This window comes from Tamandua tetradactyla, chromosome 1 (assembly GCF_023851605.1).
Source record: "Tamandua tetradactyla isolate mTamTet1 chromosome 1, mTamTet1.pri, whole genome shotgun sequence".
Taxonomy (NCBI): Eukaryota; Metazoa; Chordata; class Mammalia; order Pilosa; family Myrmecophagidae; genus Tamandua; species Tamandua tetradactyla.
The window spans coordinates 94,609,810-94,622,164 of NC_135327.1; the positions used below are offsets into that span (position 1 = coordinate 94,609,810).

A 12,355-nucleotide genomic window follows, 5' to 3' on the forward strand; every position below is an offset into this window, starting at 1 on the left:
ATAAAAATAGAGATGCTGAAAAAGTGCCAAATGGTAGTGTTTTTTCAAATTAAATTCTGCAACTTACTATACACCAGGCCCCCTCAGATCCAAGGCAGTGTCCAGAAAAAAAGGCATTTGGTTCTGTGTACCTAGCTCAGTTTGGTTTCCCTGGATTCTTCCATGACATTGTATATGGTTGTGACACTTTTCTGCATTGGCTTGAAGTGCAGAAGTCCTCTCTAGATTAATTTTGCCCCTCTCATTAAGACCCTTAAGCTACTACACTTAACTCTAAACAAGCTGTCTATGCATCTGACTACCCATCTGGAGAATGGGCCCAAGAAAATCTCCCCAACTCCTTCTTTTTTTAACCAAACATTAAATAGCTAAAACTCTGGTCCCAAATAACTATTTGTATCCTGATGTTCATAGCAGCATTATTTACTATATAGCAAAAAGGTGGAAATTATCCAAGTGTCCATCAACAGATGAATGGCTAAACAAAATGTGGTACATCCATTCAATGGAATATTATTCAGCCATAAAAACAAATGAATGATTGATGAATGTTACAGTGTGATGGACTTAAAAGATATTATGCTAAACGAATGAAGTCAGACACAAAAGGACAAATGTTGCATGATTCCACCTACATGAAATCTCTAGAATGACTAAATTTATAGAGACAGGGAATACATTAGAAGTTATCAAGGTTGAGAGGGAAGGGAGATGGGGCGTTATTTCTTAATGGGTACAGAGTTTCTGTTTTGAGAACGAAAAGGTTTTGCTAATAGATGGTGGCAATGATACCACTGAACTGCATAAAAATTTAAATTTTTAAATTTAAAATGTCAAAATTTGTGTTGTATATACTATCACAATGACATTTTTTTAAATGACTAAAATTCTGTAAAGAATATAAGATCTCCAAGATTAGATGTTAACTAATGATAAAGAATTCATATAATTTACTCTTACAGCTTTCCCTTTAAAGATACCGTTTTTGTACCCTTAAAAGATACAGTTTTTGTACACAAATAAAGATAATACAAATAAACAAAAAACACACCACATTTGAACCTTTGGTTAAAGGGTTAACCTGTCTGTCTTAAAAACTTCAAGTCCAAAGGGTTGATCAAGTAATCATGCATATTCATTTTTCTCCTGGATTTCTGTAAGTACTCCCAAGGCATAAGAAAAAAAAATGACTTTACGCTGCCAGTGTTGCCTCTGTCCAATGGGAAGACATCAGTTTTGTTTTGTTTTACTTTGCTTTTTAATGTTTTGAATGGTTTTGAGATTAGCATGGCTATTTAGCAAAAAGAACAATTTCAAATTACACGCTGTTTCATGTGCCAGAACGCTGTGCACCATCATCTTTGGTGACATCCACATAGCCCTGCACTAAGAATGGTGGTTGTTAGTCATCTGGCTTTGCAAAGCTGGAAGATGAAATTGTAAACAATGTATGCTTAGATAGGCCTTATTAGAAAAGAAGAATATCTTAATATGGTTTCAATTTGTTTTCATCTAGCAATGTCTTTTAATCAACAATATGCATCTAAATCAATGTTATAAATAGATGCTTGCCCAAAAGGAGCAACAGTTTTACCCATGAGCATCCTAAATAGTTATAAGCACGTATTTATTTAAAAGTGTGCATTCCAATAACATTCTGGTCCTCACTGGCCCAAGCTTTTATTTATATACAAACATAACCACATATATGTGTGGATATTAAAATTGTTTCAATGTTAGCATAATGCATAGAAAAAGACCTAAAATAATCCTTTCTTGGCAATGATTACAAATTGCATTATTAATCATGGCCTATCTCTGACTCACTGAAGACACAGTGGTGCAGACAGAGCCTGCAAATGGGTAAGTCCTGCCCTCATCATTAATAGGAAAAAAGAAAAACCAAAATAATAAAAAACAGATGGCTCCAGAACAAGCGTAAAGACAGTACATAGTTATTACAAGAACTACAATGTTTTGCTAAAGATAATTCAGGAGCTAAAGCTAGAGTTTATCCTGCTCAATAAACGAATAAGTAAAGTCCTTTACCTTCATTTCCCAAAAGGGGTGAGTAACTTAGATCTTTAACCTCATTGTCTCCATTGTCCCTTAAAAGTCCATCACAAAGGTTACTGAAAGAAAGAGTCCACCAAAAACAGATACCACCCAAAACACAGGTTTACAACAGATGTCTCCATCAACTTTGAAAATAGAGCCCACATTAAAAGATAATATACCTGTATGTATTTGTTAATAAATCCAGGTACATATAGCTTGAAGGTGGGAAGCAAAAGCTATTAGCAGGGAAACCATTGAAGTGTAAATAATGCACGGGAAACCACCAGAAAGATTGTTGTTTATAAATACAAAGACAAATGCATTAATATACAGAATTGGAAAATCCCCACCTGAAAGCCACTCAGAATAATGCTTGTGTCTAGGATGCAAGGTACTAGTAAATGTAAGCTCTCTTCTCACACTGACCATCCATCTAATCAATGAATGAGATGCCTAACCTTCTCAAATCTCTCAGTTTCTCCATCTGTAACGTGGGAATTAGAGTATGTGCTAAAACTCTTTCAGTGAATGGCATTCCCAAAACCAGAAACGCTATCACCACAAAATGCAGAGAAACATGTAATGCTGTATCTGAAGCTGGCTTTAAATCATGTTTTAAAAGCACACAGTCAGAGAGACATGTATTTGGAAATAGACAGCTATCCGAAGGATAGGGAGAGAGGGTCAGGGTGAAATGACTCATGAAGGCAGGAATGCAGAGGCTCTTGGCATGAAGTCACAAGGGGCCATCACCCAGGTCTCTCCTCCCTTCCACAAACAATGCTATTTGTTGACTCCAGAAGAAGATGGGGAGAGAGGTTTGGAAATTATACATATACATATATATATATATATTTGGTTTTTCACATCCTTCAGTGAATGCACAGACTGGTATGCTGTAGAAGAAAAATTAATGAAAGAAGTCACTCTGGTTATGTATTGAGAAATATCAATTCTTCTACCATTTTAAAGGGTGACAAGTAGAATGAAAACCTCTATTGAAGGGGTGACAACTAACATCTTGACATAAGAAAAGGGAGTCTGATCTATGCAAAAACACACAACTTTTTAAAAGCTTGAAGGAAAAGAAACCAAAGGGGTCAAAGTGTCGCAAATGGAGAAGTTCTTCCCCTCCACCAACAGCTAAAGGCAAGAAGTATCAAGAAGTACACCAGCAAAATAATAAACACAGATATCTTCATCTTTTCCAAAATGGAAGGTGTCTAAGAAACTGCATACAAATCAAATCATAAACTGAGATTTCTAGAGGAGCAGGCCATTTGAAACACCCATATTTGAAACTTATACAAAACAGAGCACATATATGCTACAAAGAATTACCTTCTGCATGATTCATTCTGTAAAGTTTAATTTTTATTAATTACATTTTCTTAAATATGCTTTGCAGCATGCAGCATGCCTATAACAACTGCTTTCTGCCCTTGAACTCTGAATGAACACTTTACTGCAATCCCCTTCCTTAAATAGAATCACAGAATATCAGGTAGAAGGTTCCTTAGAGATCAGTTGGAACTGCAGTTCTCAACCCTAGCTACACATTAGAAACACTTGTGGAGCTTGTAAAACATACAGAGGCCCAGGCCCTACCGCAAATCAGCCAAATCAAAATCTCTATGGGGTGAGACCGTGGTATCAATAATTCTTGTAAGCTCCTAAAATGCTGCTATCAGCTCCAGTATTAAGAACCATTCATAGAAAGTATATACCCTCCTTGTCTGATACTATAGTCACTGGCCACATGTGGCTATGAAGCACTTGAAATGTGGCTAGTCCAAATTGAGACGGGATGTGAGTATAAAATACGCACAGAATCACAAAGACAGTATAAAATTTTAAAAAGTATGTCAAGTATCTCAATATTTTTATATTGATTATGTATTGAAATGATAATATTTTAGGTATGTTGAGTTACATATCATTAAAATTAATTTCACCTGTTTCTTTTTGCCTTTTGAATGCGGCAACTAAAATATTTAGAACTTCATTTGTGGCTTGCGTTTTATTTCTACTGGGCAGTGCTGGTCTAGACCAACACTTTTACCAAAAATGAAGAAACTGAGGTAGAGATGCACGATGAGTTGCAGGCAGAACTTTGGGGAGACCCTCTTGCAGTCTTAAGTTTTTTTCCCTTGTAGTCAACCAATTGTCCCAGAACCACAGACGGAAGAACCTCCGATATCATCAAACAGGTTTCAAACTTTCTTTTGTTTGCCTTGCTAATTGTGCCTTCTATGTCTGATACTAAAATCTATTTCCTTTATGCAAAAGGTCCTCTCTCTGTTGTGCACACACCTGTGTTTTGTTCTATTGTAGGGCTACTCACTAAAGGATAGTTGGAATGGATGTAAAAATTAAATAAATCTAGGGAAGCATTAGCAAAATGAAAATGCAGAGAATGGATCAAGAGAGCTATTAAGGCTTTTAACATGTAGATGGTCAAGTTCTGGTCCATGAATGTTTTACTATGTTGTAGTTTAATAAGTGACCCTAGAGGCCCTCGGCGTTCCAAGACCTGCCTTAAGCCCAGCACTGGTCTCTGCTTGGAACTTAGAAGCTTATTTTTCTTCTCAGGAGTCAAAACGTTTTTACTGGTTACTGCTGTCACTGCAGTGAGGCAAACTGGGATCTTCTTAATGGTGCACCACATCACACTTGGGTACCCTGGTGGAAATGGACTTGATTCTCAGTGCCGTTTGCATTCTGGTGCATGGATTCAGATGCAGACAGCAACATTGCTTACTTAAAGAAGAAAATTTAATTTTTTTTTGAATGCTGTATGACGGGGTCACATTACATTCTTTCTCCATGTGAGTACCCGTTATAGCAGCACCATTTGTTGAATTTTTGCTTGTATGGTTTTTTCTTTCTTTCTTTGCTTGTTTGTTTGTTTGGGGACATGCACGGGCCAGAAACTGAACCCGGGTCTCCCACATGGCAGGTGAGAATTCTACCACTGAACTATCCTTGCACCCCAAGATAATTTAATTTTGATAAAGTGAAAGGGTCCTACCAGATACAACAAAGTGGAGATAAATTTTATTTCTTCTAATAATCAGCTAATTCAAGAAAAACAAAGGTGTTTTTGTTGCATGTGTTCTCCTCCCCACTTGGGGAGCCAGTAGAGAGAAGATTGTGTAAAACTGGCTAAAATAGCTTATATTTGAAAAATTATGCCTGCAACACAGGGGCTCCACAGCCTAATGAAGAAATAAAGGAGTCCTTAATTTTGATATAAAACCTTCATGCAAAGATCTGGAAAGGAAGCCTATGGTTCAAACCAAACAAAACATACAGTAAATGCACTCAAGCTTTCTATTTAGGTGCTATTGCTCCCCATCCTAAATACAGCATAGGCTAGATGTCATCTTACTTCAACATTTTGACACTCTGGAGCCCCCTATGTTGCAGGCATGGTTCCTATTTGGCTATGATAAGTCAAGTTTTGCCAGTTAAACCTCAGATCATACTTCTAGACCAAACTCACTTCTTACCTAGAAATATTCACCTCCAACACTCTCATATACACCGACCTAGAAAATGATATGTTACGGATTTCACATCTGCCAGAGGAAAAATAATACTTGTAGCTCTGTTTGACAAAAAGAAAAATTATTTATTTTAACTGTAAAGAAATAATTTTTAAATCTCTTCTTCAAAAATGATAAGAAAAGGAGAGGAAACTCTGTGGCTATCTTTTAGACCATTTTTAGTTAGGCTGGTTTTTAGTCTCAAATAACAGCTGGAAGTTTGGAATTTTACAGAGCACAGCTAATAACACTAAGAAGAAGAATTTAAGTTCAAATCAAATAAGGAGGCCAATACTAGAAAAATTAGCACTGTAGATATATAAGAATAAACTGGAATAGAAATTTCAGCTTATATGGACCGGCCATTCATTCACAAGATCTGTCAAAAATCTGTCTTCGAAAGGTTAATGGTCAAAAGGCTTGAAAAGAGCAAAGCATCTAAAGTTGTGAGCTAGATTTCGTTTGTGACAAGGGCATTTATGACAGCCTGCTTCACGGAAAGAGAACCCGTCCTGGGAGCAGGGCCCTGGCTTCTAGGCCCAGTTTAACACTCTCTAGCTCTGGGCCTTGGGTAACCAGGGGAAAGCACCAGGCCTTAGCGTCTTCTGTAAAATGATGAGCTTGCTTTGCTATGAGATCTCCCCTAGCTCCAGTATCTGTATAACGCTTTGAGCCTCTCTGTCTCATCATCAGAATCTCTAAGCCAAAGGGAATTCTTTGCCTCCCACTAAGTCCGGTTCAAGCTAAATGCCAACACAGTAGTATTCAATCTTTATTAATTTAAGGATAAAGGTTAAAAATGGGAACCCTAAGGAATAAGAAGAGAGCTACTAAAATATGCATCAGTAAAGTGGTTAACTTGTTTCCAATCTATTTCTCAGAAAGAAAAACAGTGGGTGATAGGGTGAACCAGGAGGAAAGAAAAATTGAAATGTAAATGTATCATCTAATAAATTTAGGAGTTTGTCCTAAAACTTTGTTTTACTTCAAAAGTCCCGGAGTCCTTAATAAGAGCTTAAAAATTTCTACTTTTGTTTCTGAAATAGGATTATCACTACCTGGAAATTTCTAAAAGCTTTTTCCGTTTCTCTTATGTTAAAGCCATGATTTGTGATTCCCAACAATGGAATACTAATGGATACTCAAAAAACAAGAATTGCCGATTTTTTTCCTAATTACAGAACGCAATTAGTTCTGTAGTTGAAAACATTAAATATGATGTCACTTTTAAAGCGGCAGAATTTCTATTTGAAGTAATGCCACAAAATAGGTAGCATATTTAGTTCACAAATAGCGACACAAAAAAGTTCTTCAGTGTATTTAATTCTGTTTAGCATATCTGAAAGTGCTTTTTTCTCACACTTAAATATTTGAAGCTGCTGCCTCCAAGTTCATTACTTTATCTCAACTGCATAATTTTCTTAAGTAGAATTCAGAGAAATAATCTTAGATTTAAATTTTTAAACACTAATTTATAAAAGTATTGGTTGATTCCCATAATATGGCTGATAGTCAAACTGGACAAGATAATGAATTGACTGAGATCACTGTTCCATCTTCATCCAAGAAAACTGCCTCTAAAAAAAGATCTTAAATTGCTGTAGAAATCCAATGTGTAAGAAGCAAAAGAAGCATATAGATAGGAAACACCAGCCATGAGCACATTAATTTTGTGACTAACTGCATTGCTTTGAAGTGAAGAAAAAAAAAGGAAAAGATGACATAAATAAAATGTCCCCGCAAATCCCCAATTTTAATATCACCACACAGCAAGAAGAAAGCCAACTACAAGTACAAAGTTCACATCCTGGGGATCCAGTAAGCATCACACTTTCATGATATAAATTTTAGCAAAATAAAAAGCAAAGTCCTATGCTGAGAAAACACTATAAGCCTATAATGAATCATGGCTAAATAGCAAATCATAGTAAGAAATCAGGAAACCAGGAACTTCATCATACAAGTAGCCATGGAAAGTCCATGCTTGATTGGTTTTGAATGCAGGTGTGGGAAACTGACAGAGTTGCACTGAAAATTTTCAACTTACTGTAACTGAATAGCTACACAGAAAAGTATCTCTGACAAACCACCATTCATTTAACCACCCATTCAAGTAAAAGCTACCACATTGAAATACAGAAAAAAGGCATGGTTTCCAATTTTTTATAGGACTGTTCGAATATATCTGCTCAGGTATAAACTTTATGAGGTCACAACTGACTTCTAATCTGCAGGCAATTTATGGATATTGTCAATTCTCCTTCAAAAATAGTTGACTTGGAGATATTAGTTGAGCAAACATGTTCAGTCTGAGCAAATTTGAAAAATAAAAATCAATATGAATAGGTAGGGATTTAAAAATAACTGATCTATACAAAATGCAACAAGCAAAGTTAAATGAGAGAAGTTCTCTTTTTAAGTTTAAAACTAAAATAATCTATATCATTCGATCAATACCATCCTTCTGGAGGGGCATCACATCGAGGTTTGAATTTTCTTTTTAAGTTTCTTGTTTGTTTTTCATTTTTAGACTTCCTTTTTATGTACTCATTCCTTATTGAAATTTAAGTACTTATTGAAGTGATTCATGAGAGCGCATGGAAAAGGGAATTCTTACCTGTCATTATTTAACATGCTCTGTAGCTTCCCCACTGCAGTTCACATGCTCAGGAACATATTTTAGCCAGGAGATAATGGTGTTATTCACACACACACACACAAACACAGCCCTTTCCCACAAAATGCTGCCAACTCCCAGGTAACTGACAAAAGCAATATTTAAATTTAGGGCAAAATAAGAATTTCACTTCTGAATTATCTATGAAAATACAAGATTGGTCCCGTTTAACTAAGTGCAAAGTTCTCTCCCTGCTCAAAAGGCATAATAAACATCATCTTACCATTATCTGTAGAATAAAATCAGCAACGTGTTTCTTCCTGAAGTCACCAAAATCAAGTCGTTCCTTTCTTTCTTTTTCACCAGCAAGATTAAGAAAATACTTCTTTCAGCATTTGTCTTAGTATTTCAGACCACAAGGTTGTGGAACTCTTGGTAAAAAGAACAGGTCTGGTATTTTACCATCACTTTTACAATCCAGAGGGACCTCCTAGGTTCATGTATCTCCTTCCCTTCCCTAGTTCTCTAAGTTTCTTTTAGTAATGAGACTAATTTTTCCAGTAGCCTTTAACTCCCTAGATTTAACTGACGTGGAAAATGTGACTAAAAACCTGTGGAACTGTCTAGCCTCCAACCCTGCACAGAATCAACTTTGTTGTAAGTGTTGAAGAACACCTCGCAAGCAGCTACTTGCTCAGTTTATACTCCTGAACTGCACAAGCACAGAACACTAAATAACAGTGCGCCATCTAGTTAGCAAGCCGCATTCTCCATCCTAGAAGGAGGGACACCTCCAAACCCGGAGAGGGAAGAACTTGTTAGGGTTCAACTGCTTTAAAGGTCCAATTGTTTACTTACATAAAAAAAATATATCGCTACTGAGATAATCCACATCGAGTGGATATGGGAAAATTTAGGTTATAATGGCACTACAAACTTTTACATCTAACTTTGATTTACAAGATAAAAGCGAGTTTTAAATTAAAGGGGCTTTCTGTTAACAGAGCTTATTATTCTGAGGACGGGAATGATTTTCTTCGAAAGTTGTCCCTGGGTGCATGCCTATTATCTTTGCTTTTCCCGTTCCACTAATGAGCATTTATCTAAAGAGCCTGTTAATCCTCTGATGCATGCTTCTGGTCAGAGGTAACAGTTTGAATAAAACCACTAATCACTGATCACTAAATCACTGATCATTAATCACACTCTCCAGTGCCTGACCTGGACCATTTTTCCTTTAGGTCTATGCATCACAAACAAGAAGTTTAACATTTTTTGAAGCACATGTATTATGTGTGAGTTATACCATTTCATCTCTAGATGTGAATAAGTAATAAATACTACCGCAGACTTGGAGAAAGATGTCGATTAGATCCCAAATGTGAGTTTCGCAAATGCCTACTTTACAGCCTTGCTTTCACTTTGAAAAAAAAGTAGCTCTGATTATAACAAAACATGTGTTCTTCAAGAAATTCTCACATATTTGGATTATAAATTTTCCCTTATTTAGCTTTCACCAACTATACATCAGAGAACACCCAAATCCCCTGCCCTCCATCCAGCCAAAACCTAGTTAATAAAATTTTTATATGAATTCTGCTGCACACAATGACCCAAAAAAAGAGTCCATTTCACTTATTTTACTTTTGTCTTTTGAGCAACTCAAACACGGTACTTTTTTAAAATTTTCAACTGCCAAATACAGAGATTCACACTCAATTCAATGACTTATATTTCAACTTCCTCTTTACATCTCTTTTACATTCAGTTGAAGGTTAAGAGCAAGAAAGTAACACATCAGTCCACATGAACACACACACAAACACACCAATTTATTGAATGGTACTTTGGGTTCAACTACTTACAATCCCTTACTTTGGAAATGAAATGTTTAATCTAACATTATGATAACATAAATCAGCTAAATTTGATTTAGTCAGCATCCTCGCTACTTAGGCTTCCTTCTTCTGCTAAACGATTCTAGGAAAGCGCTATGTCAATGTAAATACTTTGTTTGGTGTGGATGTGTTGTTTTCCTAAGTCATCACAGGGGCACAATATTATCATAAAGCTTCTAAACATTTCCTGAGATGCCTTTTCTATCAGGTCTGAGCATTTTCGCCCTGGAGAAGAGGGCTGGCTGGTGCCTTTCTTAAATAATAGAAAAGGGCAGATTGCCCACTGATCAGGTACTGTGTTCTCCAAGGACACCAGAAGCTTTTACGCGCACTCCAGGGACAGTGTTCGCCCCGGGGAAAGCAGTAAAAGGAGGAGGCTGGGCACGAGTGACAACGGTGTGGGCGGGGGAGGGAGTGGAGAAGGAGGGGTCGGGAAAGATCGGGCAACAAAGATGCCCAGAGAACCCGCAATCGTGGGGTGGGGGGTGGGAGGGTGGAAAGCAGAGTTGCTTTGTCAGCATTTCTAAGCCCCCAGACCCTTGAGTACCTGAAACTGTTAAACACTTACTGGCCTGCAGAATGACGTAATGGACCTGTATCCAGTCTTTATTTCTTGACATGTCAGAGAGGGAGGGAAAAATAAAAAATCAAACACACACTGCAGACTCTGTCCACGAAATATATCAGCCGCCCACTCCAGTTCCCGGTCTTGAACAAGCAGTGGGTGCGGCACCCATTCACGGAAAGTTAACAAAGTCAGGGGCTTGATCTACCAGACACCCTTGGAAACAAATCGATGGCAAAGAAGCGGGATGCAGCAGTCTGGAGAAAACATCTTGTCTCGCCCCTCTAAGAAACTTCATAAAAAGTTTACGCGGTTCCGTCGAAAATCTGTCGGAGACGAAGGCTCTCGCCGGTGGGTGCTGGGATCTGCCTCCGCGCTGCCGCAGCCTGGGCTGGAGCTGTCACTTGGGGCAGCCGTGGGGAAGAGTGGTGATGCCAGAGCGAAAGGGACGGAGGAGGGAGGGGGCTAGAGGAGTGAACGCGAGCAGAGCCTTCCGCGCCTGGAGCAGAAGCCGCGGCCAAGTGCCCTACACGGGCGACCTCCCCTTCCCGGGCGCGCGTAGCCACCAGCTGCGGTGGGCAACCCTGCGGGAAAGCTGGCAGCAGCGGGTGCGGCACCGCACCCGGGACAGAGAGAGCCCCCTGCACGCGCGCCCGCCCCCTAGAAGACCCGGCGTCCCTCCTGCGCGGGCTGGAAGTTTGCAAACTTTCTCCGGGGGTTCCGCCGCATCACTGGGAAGTTGGGGACGCGGGGGGAAGTTCCTGGCTCGCCGTCTCCGCTGCTGCCGCCGCCGCCGCCACTTGACCGCACTTCTGAAGGGTTCCGCACCTTGCCAGGTTTCTGGAGGCAAACACACACCCCCGATTCATAACTGTTCCCCGTTATAGGGAAACACACGCGCGCTCCCACACACGCACGCACGCCGGGCGGACACGGCGCTCGCTCCACTTAGCATCCCTCCAGTGGCACGGCGCGGCGGCCACCGAGACGCGCTCCCGGACGGACACGGCGTGGGGTATCAGGGGTGGCCTCAGGACACAGCAGAATGCCACAGTACACCAGCAATTGGGGCCGGACTTCGCTCTGGTCCGCCAGGGTGTTTATAAACACAGATCACCCTCCAAAAAATGCATCGCATCTTCCCTACTCCTTGCCCTGTGACCTGCCCACTGGACCAAATAACCTCGCGGCTGCTGCCAGAACCAACCCCTGCCAACCGTTACGCTCCAGAGATGGCTCCCGCGGCAAGTGCAACAAAAGTGCCTAAATGCAAAAGCCCCAGAAGTGGCCGAGCCGTATTTTTAGGAACTTACCAAACAAGTGTGGAGAAGGCAAGAGCCGAGCCCGGGTGAAGGGACCACGTTGGACTGAGCGAAGATTACAATACATTCTATTTAGAGTGCATTACATCACCCCCCCGGTGACGTCACGTGGGATTCCTGAACTTCTAAATCATTGCGGTCCGCGGGGGAGGCAGGGTGGGGCGGGGCCGGCGCATCGAGGGGGCGTGCCCCGCCCCTGACCCGCCCCTTCTGGTGAGGCCAAGCGGACCCTGGTGCACCCGCCCCGGAGCAGCGGCGGCGGCAGTGGCGGCGGCGGCGACAGCGCAAGCAACAGCTTGCAGAGCCCAGCGCCGTGTGACACGGATCCCTGACATTAGTGGTGTGAG

The 12,355-nt window shown here is 40.1% G+C and overlaps 1 protein-coding gene across 1 annotated transcript in view; it reads right to left on the bottom strand.

Moving 5' to 3' along the window:
- Positions 1–12,042, bottom strand: part of CREB5 (cAMP responsive element binding protein 5) — a 404,221-nt gene extending 392,179 nt beyond the window's left edge. The window contains exon 1 of the mRNA XM_077120933.1: positions 12,000–12,042. The gene's annotated coding sequence lies outside the window, so the exon portion shown is untranslated. The remainder of the gene's footprint in view (positions 1–11,999) is intronic.
- Positions 12,043–12,355: the final 313 nt, after the last annotated feature.